Source organism: Durio zibethinus, chromosome 4 (assembly GCF_047325235.1).
Source record: "Durio zibethinus cultivar Kanyao isolate XHJ-2024 chromosome 4, ASM4732523v1, whole genome shotgun sequence".
NCBI lineage: Eukaryota > Viridiplantae > Streptophyta > Magnoliopsida > Malvales > Malvaceae > Durio > Durio zibethinus.
Window position 1 is genome coordinate 29,004,766 of NC_143165.1, and position 13,811 is coordinate 29,018,576.

Consider the following 13,811-nt stretch of genomic DNA (forward strand, 5'->3'; position numbering starts at 1 on the left):
ATGAAACAAAAGGTCATAACGATTTGAAATAGATAATTACTTCAATAGTTATAACTATTTGAAATTGTTTGGTAAACATATCTATTTTTGAAATATTTTACTTATTTATTGTCAAAATATTAAAAAAATTAATATTATTTTAATCCAAATAAGCTTGTATGGAGAAAAACAATTGTTTTTTGACAAAACAAAATGTCATAACGATTTGAAATAAGTAATTGTTCAAATAGTTATAATTATTTGAACTTATTTGGTAAATAGATTTATTTTTTATATCTTTTACTTATTAATAGTCTAAATATTAATAAATTTGTATAATTTTATTTGAAATAAGCTTGTATGAATAGAAGAAATTGTTTCATGATAAAACAAAAAATTATTGCAATTTAAAATAGATAAATGTTCAAATAGTCATAACTATTTGAACTTGCTCAGTAAATAGATTCATTTTTTAAATCTCTTATTAATTTTAAGAATATTAATAAATTAGATTTATGTTATTTCAAATAAGCTTTTGCAAACAGAAACAATTGCTTTGTGATAAAATAAAAGATCATAATGATTTGAAATAAATAATTGTTCAAACAGTCATAACTATTCGCACTAGTCAGGCCAACAGGTTCATGTTTTTAAACCCGTTACTTATTAATTTTTAAAATATTATTGAATTAGCATTACTTTATTTTGAATAAGATTGTATGAATAGAAAAAATTATTTTATGACAAGACAAATGGTCATAATGAATTGAAATAAAGAATTGTTCAAATAGTTATAATTAATTGAATTGGTTTAGTAAACAAATTTATTTTTTAAATCTCTTACTTCATAAATTTCAAAATATGAATAAATTCATTATATTTTATTCCAAACAAACTTATATGAACAAAAACATTTGTTTTATGACAAAAGAAAAGGTCATAACAATTTGGAATAGATAATTATTCAAATAGTCATAATTATTTTCCACTGGTTTGACAAACATAATTTTTTTTTAATTTCTTACTTATTAATTTTTTAATATTAATAAATTTATTTTATTTTATTCCAAATAAGTTACTAAGAAACGAAAAATTTGTTTTACGGCAAAACAAAAGGTCATAATGATTTGATATAAAGAACTGTGCATGTAGCCTTAACTATTTGAACTAATTCGGCAAATAAATTTATTTTTAAATCACTTAGTTATTAATTTTTAGAATATTATTACAATAGTATTATTTTATTTTGAATAAACTTGTATGAATAGAAATAATTGTTTTATGACATAACAAAAGGTTATAATAATTTGAAATGTATAATTGTTCAAATAATCATAACTATTTGAACTAGTTCGATAAATAAATTTATTTTTTAAATCTATTACTTATTAATTTTTGAAATATTAGTAAATTAGTTTTATTTTATTTTGGATAGGCTTATATGATGAAAAACAATTGTTTTATGACAAAACAAAATTTCATAATGATTTGATATAGATAATTATTTAAATGGTCGTAATTATTTAAACTAATTTGATAAACTAATTTATTTTTTAAATCTCTAACTTACCAATTTTTGAAATATTAATAAGTAATATTATTTTATTTCAAATAAGCTTCTATGCACTGAAACAATTTTTTTATGATAAAATAAAAAGCAATAATGATTTTAAATATATAATTATTCAAATAGTCATAACTATTTGAACTTGTTTAGTAAACTGATTTATTTTTTTAATTTCTTGCTTATTAATTTCCTAAATGCTAATAAATTAGTATTATTTTATTTCAAATAGGTATGTATAAGCTGAACAATTATTTTATGACTAAACAAAAAGTCAATACAATTCAAAAAAAATAATTGTTCTAATGGTCTTAACTATTTGAACAGGTTCAGCAAACAAATTTATTTTTTGAATCCTTATTAATTTTCAAAATAATAATAAATTGGTATTATTTTATTCTAAATAATTTTGTATGAATACCAATTATTTTGAATAACTGGTATTATTTTATGACAAAAAAAAATGTCATAATGATTTGAAATAGATAATAGCTCAAACGGATATAACTATTTGAACTTGTTTGATAAACAAATTTATTTTTTAAATCTCCAACTTATTAATTTTCAGAATATTAATAAATTGGTATTTTTTTAATAAACTTTTATGAATAGAAATAATTTTTTTATGACCAAAGAAAAGATCACAATGATTTGTTGAAATAGTTATAACTATTTGAACTCGCTTGGTAAATAGATTTATTTTTAAATCTTTTATTTATTAATTTTTGAAATTTTAATAAATTAGTATTATTTTATTTCAAATAAGCTTGTATGAACAAAAGCAATTGATTTATCACAAAAGAAATGGTCATAACAATTTAAAATAAATAATTGTTTAAATAGTCATAACTATTTAAACGTATTTAGAAAATAAATTTATTTTTTAAATTATTAGTTATTAATTTTTGAAATATTAATAAATTTATGCTATTTTATTTGAAATAAGTTTTCATGAATAAATCCAATTACTTTTTGATAAAACAAAAAGTCATAATGTGTTGATATAGATAATTATTTAGATAGTCATAACTATTTAAACTTTTTCAATAAATAGATTTATGTTTTAATTCTCATGCTCATTAATTTTTGAAATATTAATAAATTAGTATTATTTTATTTGAAATAAACTTATATTAACTAAAACAATTTTTTTATTACAAAACAAAAGATCACAATGATTTGACATAGATAATTATTCAAATAATTATAACTATTTGAACTTGTTCGATAAAAATATTTATTTTTTAAATCTTTTACTTATTAATTGTCAAAATATTAATAAATTAATATTATTTTAATTTGAATAAGCTTGTTGAATAGAAACAATTGTTTTATGACAAAACAAAAGGTCATAACAATTTGTTGTTCCAATAATCATAATGATTTAAACTTGTTTGACAAACAGATTTATTTTTAAATCTTTTAATTATTAATTGTCTTAATATTAATAAATTTGTATTATTTTATCCGAAATAAACTTGTATGAACAGAAGAAATCTTATTAGGACAAAACAAAAGGTAATAGCAATTTCAAATAGATAATTTTTTCAAATAGTCATAATATTTAAACTTCTTCGGTAAACAGATTTATTTTTTAAATCTCTTAATTATTAATTTTTAGAATATTAATAACTTAGTATTATTTTATTTTGAATAAGCTTATATGAACTAAAATAATTTTTTTTGACAAAACAAAGTCATAACAATTTGGAATAGATAATTATTCAAATAGTCATGATTATTTGATCTAGTTTGGTAAACATATTTACTTTTTTAATTTTTTACATTGTCAAAATATTAATAAAATAGTATTATTTTAATATGAATAAGCTTGTATGAATAGAAACTATTATTTTACAATAAAACAAAAACTAAAAATGATTTGTGATAAATAATTGCTCAAACAATCATAACTATTTGGACTGGTTTGATAAAAAGATTTATTTTTTAAATTTTTTGTTAATTTTTCAAATATTAATAGATTAGTATTATTTTATTCCAAAGAAATTTATATGAACAAAAACATTTGTTTTATGATAAAACAAAGGGTCATAATGATTTGACATAGATAATTGTTCAAATAGTCATAATTATTATAATTGGTTGGGCAAATAGAATTATTTTTTAAATCTCTTATTTATTAATTTTTGAAATATTAATAAATTTATTTTTATTTTATTCTGAATAAGCTATTATAAATTGAAAAAAAAATTTTATAACAAAAAAATGTCATAATGATTTGAAATAGATAATTGTCTATATAGTCTTAACTATATGAATTGGTTTGTCAAACAAATTTAATTTTCAAATCTCAATTTTTAATTTTTAAAATATTATTAGATCACTATTATTTTATTTCAAATAAGCTTGTATGAACATAAATAATTGTTTTATGACAAAACAAAATGTCTATTTTTTAAATAATTATTTGAAGTATACAATTGTTTAAATAGTCATAACTATTTGAACTGGTTCAATAAACAAATTTATTTTTTTAAGTCTCTTACTTATTAATTTTTGAAAGATTAATAAATTAGTAGTATTGTTTTATTTCAAGCAACCTTTTATGATAAAAACCAATTGTTATATGACTAAACAAAAGGTAATAATAATTTGAAATAGATAATTGTTAAGATGGCCATAATTATTTGAACTGGTTTGATAAACAGATTCACTTTTTAAATTAGTTATTAATTTTTGAAATATTAATAAATTAGTGTTATTTTATTTTGAATAAGGTTGTATGAGTTGAAACAATTGTTTTATGACAAAACAAAAATTCATAACAATTTTAAATAGACAATTATTCAAATAGTCATCGTAACTATTTAAATTTGTTCGGTAAATAAATTTATTTTTTTAAACTCTTGCTTATTAATTTTTGAAATATTAAGAAATTGGTATTATTTTATTTTGGATAAGCTTTTACGAACCGAAACAATTGCGAATGTTAAATAGATTTACTTTTCAAATCTTTTGCTTATTAATTTTTACGAATGTTAATAAATTTGGATTATTTTATTTCAAATAAGCTTGTAAGATATGAAACAAATATTTTATAACTAAACAAAAAATAAGAATGATCCAAAATAGATAATTATTCTAATGGTTTTAACTTTTTGAACTGGTTCCATAAACACATTTATTTTTTAAATCTCTTACTTATTAATTTTTGAAATATTATTAAATTAGTATTATTTTTAACAGAATAAGCTTTTATGACCAAAAACAACTGTTTATGACAAAACAAAAGATCTTAATAATTTGAGATTGATAATTGATCAAATAGTCATAACTATTTGGATTGATTTGGTAAACATATTTATTTCTTAAATCTCTTACTTATTAATTTTTGAAATATTAATAAATTAGTATTATTTTATTTCAAATAAGCTTACATGATCTAAAACAATTGCTTTATGACAAAACAAAAGGTCATAATGATTTGAAATAGATAATCATTCTAATGGCCATAATTGTATTAACTGATTCAATAAACATAATTGTTTTTTTTTTAATTTCTTACTTATTAATTTCAAAAATATTAATAAACTAGTATTATTTTATTCCATCTAAGCTTGTATTAACTGAAATAATGTTTTGTGACAAATCAAAAGCTTATAACGATTTCAAATAGATAATTGTTCAAATAGTAATAACTATTTAAAATTGTTTGGTAAACTAATTTATTTTTTTGATTCTCTTTCTTATTAATTTTTGGAATGCTAATAAATTAGTATTAATTTATTCTGAATAAGCTTATAATTTTCTTGCTTATTATTTTAAATTTCTTGCATATTAATTTTCTAAATGTTAATAAAATAGTATTATTTTAAACAAAAACAATTGTTTTAACACAAAACAAAATGTCATAACGATTTGAAATAGATAATAGTTCGAATAGACATGGCTATTTGAACTTGTTTGTGAACAGATTTATTTTTTAAATCTCCTAGTTTTTAATTTTTAAAATATTAATAAATTAGTACTATTTTGTTTCATATAAACTTGTATGAATAGAGATAATTGTTTTATGACAAGATAAAAGATCATAATGATTTGAAATAAATAATTGTTCAAATAGTCATAACTATTTAAATTTGCTTAGTAAATAGATTTATTATTTTAATCTTCTATCTATTAATTTTTGAAATTTTAAAAAATTAGTATTATTTTATTCCGAATAAGCTTTTATGAGCAGAAATAATTATTTTATGACAAAACAAAAGATCATAATGATTTGAAATGGATAATTGTTGAAATAGTTATAACTATTTGAATGTGTTCAAAAAATAGATTTATTTTTTTAATTTTTACTTATTAATTTTTGTACTATTAATCAATTTATATTATTTTATTCAAAATAAGCTTGCAACAACAGAACCAATTGTTTTATGACAAAACAAAAGGCCTTAATGTTTTGAGATAGATAATTGTTCATATAGTCATAACTATTCTAACACGTTCAATAAACAAATTAATTTTTAATTCACTTATTCATTAATTTTTGAATATTAATAAATTAGTATTATTTTATTTCAAAAAAGCTTATTCAAATTAAAGCAATTGTTTTACTACAAAACAAAAAGTCAAATGAGTTTAAATAGTTAATTATTCAAATAATCATACCTATTTCAACTTGTTCAATAAATATATTTATTTTTTAAATATTTTACTTATTAATTGTCAAAATATTAATAAACTAATATTATTTTAATCCGAATAACTTTGTATGAATAGAAACAATTATTTTATTACAAAACAAAAAGTCATAACAATATGAAATAAATAATTATTCAAATATTCATAACAATTTGAACTTATTTAATAAATAGATTTATTTTTTAAATCCTTTACTTACTAATTGTCCTAATATTAATAAATTTATATTATTTTATTTGAAATAAGCTTGTTTGGTAAACAAATTTTTTTTGTAAATCTCTTAATTATTAATTTTTGAAATATTAATAAATTGGTATTATTTTATTTCAAATAAACTTATAAGAACTTAAACATTTCCTTTATGACAAAACAAAAGGTCATAATGATTTGAATAGATAATTATTCAAATAGTCATGACTATTTGATTTAGTTCAACAAACATATTTATTTTTAAAATTTTTTACTTATTAATTGTCAAAATATTAATAAATTAGCATTATTTTAATCCGAATAAGCTTGTATGGACATAAACAATTGTTTTATATTAGGACAAAAAGTCATAATGGTTTGAAATAAATAATTTGTCAAATAGTCATAATTATTTAAACTGGTTTGATAAATAGATTTATTTTTTAAATATTTTATTAATTTTTGAATATTAATAGATTAGTATTACTTTATTGCAAACAAACTTACATGAACAAAAATATTTGTTTTATGACAAAAAAAAAGGTCATAATGATTTGAAATAGATATTATTCAAATAGTCATAATTATTTAAATTGCTTAGGTAAACACAAATATTTTTTTAAAATCTCTTATTAATTTTTGAAATATTAATAAATTCATTTTATTTTATTCCAAATAAGCTAGTATAAACTAACAAATTTTTTTATAACAAAACAAAAAGTCATAACGTTTTGAAATGGATAATTGTCCATATAGTCTTAAATATTTGCATGGTAAACAATTTTTTTTTGTAATTCTCTTAGTTATTAATTATTGAAATATTAATAGATTAGTATTATTTTATTTTTTTAAGCTTGTATGAACAGAAATAATTGTTTTGTGATAGAACAAAAGGATATAATAATTTGAAGTATATAATTATTCAAATAGTCATAACTATTTGAATTGGTTTGGTAAACAGATTTATTTTTTAAATCTCTTACTTATTAATTTTTGAAAGATTAATAAATTAGTATTATTTTATTCTGAATAAGCTTAAATGATCAAAAAAAATTTTTATATGACCAAACAAAAGGTAATAACAATTTGAAATAGATACTTGTTGAAATGGTCATAATTATTTGAAATGATTCGGTAAATAGATTCACTTTTTAAATAACTTACTTATTAATTTTTAGAATATTAATAAATTTATATTATTTTATTTCAAATAAGCTTTTCCTATCTGAAACAATTATTTTATAACAAAACAAAATGTCATAATGATTTTAAATAAACAACTGTTCAAATAGTAATAACTATTTGAACTTGTTTAATAAATAGATTTATTTTTTTAAATATCTTTCTTATTAATTTTTTCAATGTTAATAGATTAGTATTAATTTATTTCAAATAAACTTGTATAAACTGAAACAATTGTTTTATAACTAAACAAAAGATAAGAACGATTTCAAATGAATAATTATTTTAATAGTCTTAACTATATGAATTGATTCAAAAAACAAATTTATTGTTTAAATCTCTTACTTATTAATTTTTGAAATATTATTAAATTTGTATTATTTTAATATGAATAAACTTGTACGAACAAAAAATTTGTTTTAAGACAAAACAAAAGGTCATAACAATTTGAAATAGATAATCATTCATATAGTCTTAACTATTTGAACTTGTTCGGCAATTAGATTTATTTTCTAATTTTCTTGGTTATTAAGTTTCGAAATATTATTAAATTAGTATTATTTTATTTCAAATAAAATAGTGTGAACAGAACCAATAGTTTGATGATAAAACAAAATGTTATATTGATTTGAAATAAATAATTATTCAAATAGTAAAAACTATTTGAAATTGTTTGGTAAACAGATTTACTTTTTAATTCTCTTACTAATTAATTTTCTAAATATAAATAAATTGGTATTATTTTATTTTGAAAAAACTTATATAAACAAAAACAATTATTTTATGACAAAACAAAAACTAATAATGATTTGAAATATATACTTTTTCAAATAGTTATAATTATTTAAATCGGTTCAGTAAACAAAATTCTTTTTTAAATCTCTTACCTATAAAATTTTGAAATATTATCAAATTAGTTTTATTTTATTCCAAATAAACTTGTATGAGCTGAAATAATATGATTTAAAATAGATAATTATTCATATTGTCTTAACTATTTGAACTGGTTTGGAAAGTGGATTTATTTTTTAAATCTCTTAATTATGAATTTTAAGAACATTATTAAATTAATATTATTTTATTTCGAATAAACTTGTATGAACATAAGTAATTGATTTATAATAGAACAAAAGCTTATAACAATTTGAAATATATAATTGTTCAAATAGTCATAACTATTTAAACTGGTTTGGTAAATAGATTTATTTTTTAAATCTCTTACTAATTCTTGAAATATTAGTAAATTAGTATTATTTTATTTCAAATAAGCTTGTATGTTCAAAAACAATTGTTTTATGACAAAATAAAAGGTAATAACGATTTGAAATATATAATTGTTCAAATGGCCATAATTATTTGAATTGATTTGGTAAACTAATTTTATTTTTTAAATCTCTTGCTTATTAATTTTTGAAATATTAATAAAGTAGTACTATTTTATTTTGGATAAGCTTTTATGAACTAAAACAATTGTTTTATGGCAAAACAAAAGTTCATAATGATTTTAAATAGATAATTGTTCAAATAATCATAACTATTTGAACTTGTTCGGTAAATAGATTTATTTTTTCAAATCTCTTGCTTATTAATTTTTTTAATGTTAATAAATTAGTATTATTTTATTTTGAATAAGCTTGTATGAACTAAAACAATTATTTTATGACAAAGCAAAATCTTAGAACGATTTGAAAAAGATAATTATTCAAGTAGTCATAACCATTTGAACTAATTCAACAAATACATTTAGTTTTTAAATCTCTTACTAATTTTTGAAATATTATTAAATTAGTATTTTTTTTTTATCTAAATAAGCTTGTATGATCAGAAACAATTTTTTTAATGATAAAACGAAGATCATAGCAATTTGAGATTGATATTTGTTCAAATGGTTATAACTATTTGAACTGATTCAAAAACCAGCTTTAATTTTTAAATCTCTTGCTTAATAATTTTTAAAATATTAATAGCAGTATTATTTTATTTTGAATAAGTTTTTATGAACTGAAAAAATTATTTTATGATAAAACAAAAAGTCAAAATGATTTTAAATAGATAATTGTTTAAATAGTCATATCTATTTAAGCTTGTTTGGTAAACATATTTATTTTTTTAAATCTCTTATTAATTTTTTGAATGTTAATAAATTAGTATTATTTTATTTCGAATAAGCTTGTATGAACTGAAATAATTGTTTTATGACTAAACAAAAGGTCAAAACAATTTGAAATAGACAATTATTCTAATAGTCTTAACTATTTGAACTGGTTCAACAAAATATATTTATTTTTTATTATTAAATTAGTATTATCTTAATCTGAATAAGCTAATATGAAAAGAAACAATTGTTCTATGACAAAATAAAGATCATAATGATTTGAGATAGATAGTTGTTCAAATAGTCATAACTATTTAAACTAGTTCAGTAAACATATTTAGTTTTTAAATCTCTTATTAATTTTCAAAATTTTAATAAATCAATATTATTTTATTTTGAATAATTTTGTGTGATCAAAAACAATTGTTTTACAATAAAACAAAAGGTCATAATGATTTAAAATAATAATTATTCAAATGGACATCACTATTTGAACTTGTTTGGTAAATAGATTTATTTTTTAAATCTCCTGCCTATTAATTTTAGAATATTAAAAGATTAGTATTATTTTATTCTGAAAAAACTTGTATAAATAAAAACAATTGTTTGATCACAAAACAAAATATCATAACTATTTGAAATCAATAATTATTAAAACAATCATAACTATTAGAGCTTGCTTGGTAAACAGATTTATTTTTTAAATCATTTACTTATTAATTTTTGAAATATTAATAAATTAGTATTATTTTATTTCAAATAAGCTTGTATGAATAAAAACAATTGGTTTATGAAAAAACAAAAGGTTATAACTATTTGAAATAAATAATTATTCAAATAGTCATAATTATTTGAATGTGTTCAGAAAATAGATTTATTTTTTAAATTTTCACTTATTAATTTTTGGACTTTTAATAAATTTATATTATTTTATTCAAAATAAGTTTGTATGAATAGAAACAATTATTTTATGACAAAACAAAAGGTCAAAACGATTTAAAATAGATAATTGTTCAAATAGTCATAACTATTTGAACTTGTTTAGTAAATAGATTCATTTTTTAAATCTCGTACTCATTAATTTTTAGAATATTAATAAATTAGTATTATTTTATTTTGAATAAGCCTATATGAATTAATACAATTGTTTTATTACAAAACAAAAGTTCATAATGATTTGAAATAGATAACTATTCAAAGAGTTACGATTATGTGGACTTGTTCGATAAACATATTTATTTTAAAAATCTTTTACTTATTATTTGTCAAAATATTAATAAATTAATATTATTTTAATCGAAATAAGCTTGTATAAACAAAAATAATTGTTTTATGATAAAACAAAAAGTCATAACGATTTAAAATAAATAATTGTTTAAATTGTCACAACTATTTGAACTTATTCGGTAAATAAATTTATTTTTTAAATCTTTTACTTTTTAATTATCTGAATATTAATGAATTTGGATTAAGCTTGTCTGAATAGAAAAAATTGTTTTATGACGAAACAAAAGGTTATAGTGATTTGAAAAAGATAATTGTTCAAATAGTCGTAAGTATTTGAACTTATTTAGTAAATAAATTCATTTTTTAAATCTCTTACTTATTAATTTTTGGAATATTAATATGTTAGAATTATATTGTTTCGAATAAGGTTGTACGAATAGAAACAATTGATATGTGATAAAACAAAAAGGTTATAATGATTTGAAATAGATAATTATTCAAATAGTCAGAACCAACAAATTTATTTTTTAAATCCGTTACTTATTAATTTTCAGAATATTAATAAATTAGCATTACTTTATTCCGAATAAGACTATATGAACATAAACAATTGTTTTATGACAAAATGAATGGTCATAACAATTTGAAATAAATTACTGTTCAAATAGTATAGAACAAATTGTTATAACAATTTGAAATATATAATTATTCAAATAGTCATAACTATTGAATTAGTTCAGTAAACAAATTTATTTTTTAGTTCTCCTACTTATTAATTTTTGAAATATTAATAAATTAGTATTTTTTTTTATTCTGAATAGGCTTGTATGATGAAAAACAATTGTTTATTGACAAACAAAAGTTAATAATGATTTGAAATAGGTAATTGTTCAAATGGTCATAATTATTTGAACTGATTCGATAAACTGATTTATGTTTTAAATCTCTAGCTTATTAAATTTTATAATATTGATAAAGTAATATTATTTTATTTTGGATAAGCTTTTATGAACAGAAACAATTGTTTTATGATTAAATAAAAGGTCATAACAATTTTAAATAGATAATTGTTCAAATAGTCAAAACTATTTGAACTTGTTTGGTAAACAATTTTTTTTAATTTCTTACTTATTAATTTTCTAAATGTTAATAAATTAGTATTATTTTATTTTGAATAAGCATGTATGAGCTGAAGCAATTATTTTATGACTAAACAAAAGGTCCAAATGATTTGAAATAGATAATTTTTCTAGTAGTCTTAATTATTTGAATTGGTTTAGCAAATGCATTTATTTTTTAAATGCTTACTTATTAATGTTTAGAATATTATTAGTTTAGCAATATTTTTCTCCAAATAAACTTGTATGAATAGAAATAAATGTTTTAGGACAAAACAAAGATCATAATGATTTCAGATAGATAATTGTTCAAATAGTCATAACTATTTCAATCGGTTTGGTAAAAAGATTTAGGTTTTAAATCTCTTATTAATTTTTGAAATAGTAATAAATTAGTATTATTTTATTCTAAATTATTTTGTATGAATAGAAACAATTGTTTTATGACAAAACAAAATGTCATAATGATTTGAAATAGATAATAGTTCAAATGGACATGACTATTTGAAGTTGTTCAAAAAACAGATTAATGTTTTAAATTTTCAACTTATTAATTTTTAGAATATTAATAAATTAATATTATTTTATTTTGAATAAACTTGCATGAATAGAAACAATTTTTTTATGACAAAGGATCAAAATGAGTAGAAACAAAGGATCATAACGATTTGAAATAAATAATTGTTTAAATAGTTATAACTATTTGAACTCGCTCAATAAACAAATTTATTTTTAAAATCTTTTACTTATTAATTTAGGAATATTAATAAATGAGTATTATTTTATTTTGAATAATGTTTTTTGAACATAAACAATTGGTTTATGACAAAACAAATTGTTATAATAATTTGAAATAGATAATTGTTCAAATAGTCAACTATTTGAACGTGTTCAAAAAATAAATTTTCTATTTTTAATTTTTACTTGTTAATTTTTAGAATGTTAATAAATTTATATTTTTTTATTTGAAATAAGCTTGCATGAATAGAACCAATTGTTTTATGACAAAATAAAAAGGTCATAATGTTTTGAAATAGATAATTGTTTAGATAGTCATAACTATTTGAACTTGCTCAACCAACATATTTATTTTTTTAATTCTCTTACTCTTCATTTTTGGAATATTAATAAATTAATATTATTTTATTTCAAATAAGCTTACATGAATTGAAACAATTGTTCTATTACCAAACAAAAAGGTCACAATGATTTGAAGTAGATAATTATTCAAATTGTCATCACTATTTGAACTTGTTTGGTAAACATATTTTTTAAAAATCTTTTACCTATTAATTGTCAAAATATTAATAAATTAATATTATGTTAATCTGAATAAGTTTGTATGGATAAAAACAATTATTTTATGATAAAACAAAAAAGTCATAAGAATTTGAAATAAATAATTATTCAAATCGTCAAAACGATTTGAACTTGTTCGGTAAATAGATTTATTTTTTAAATCTTTTACTTATTAATTGTCTTAATATTAATAAATTTGTATTATTTTATTTGAAATAAGCTTGTATGAACAAAAAAATTATTTTATGACAAACCAAAAGGTTATAGTGATACAATTCGATAATTGTTCAAATGGTCATAATTATTTAAACTTGTTTGGTAAATATATTCATTTTTAAAATCATTTAATTATTAATTTTCAGAATATTAATAACATAATATTATATAAAATTTTAAACTTGTTCAGTAAATAAATTCATTTTTAAAATCTCCTAATTATTAATTTTTGGAATATTAATAACATAGTATTATTTTATTTTGAATAACCTTATAAGAA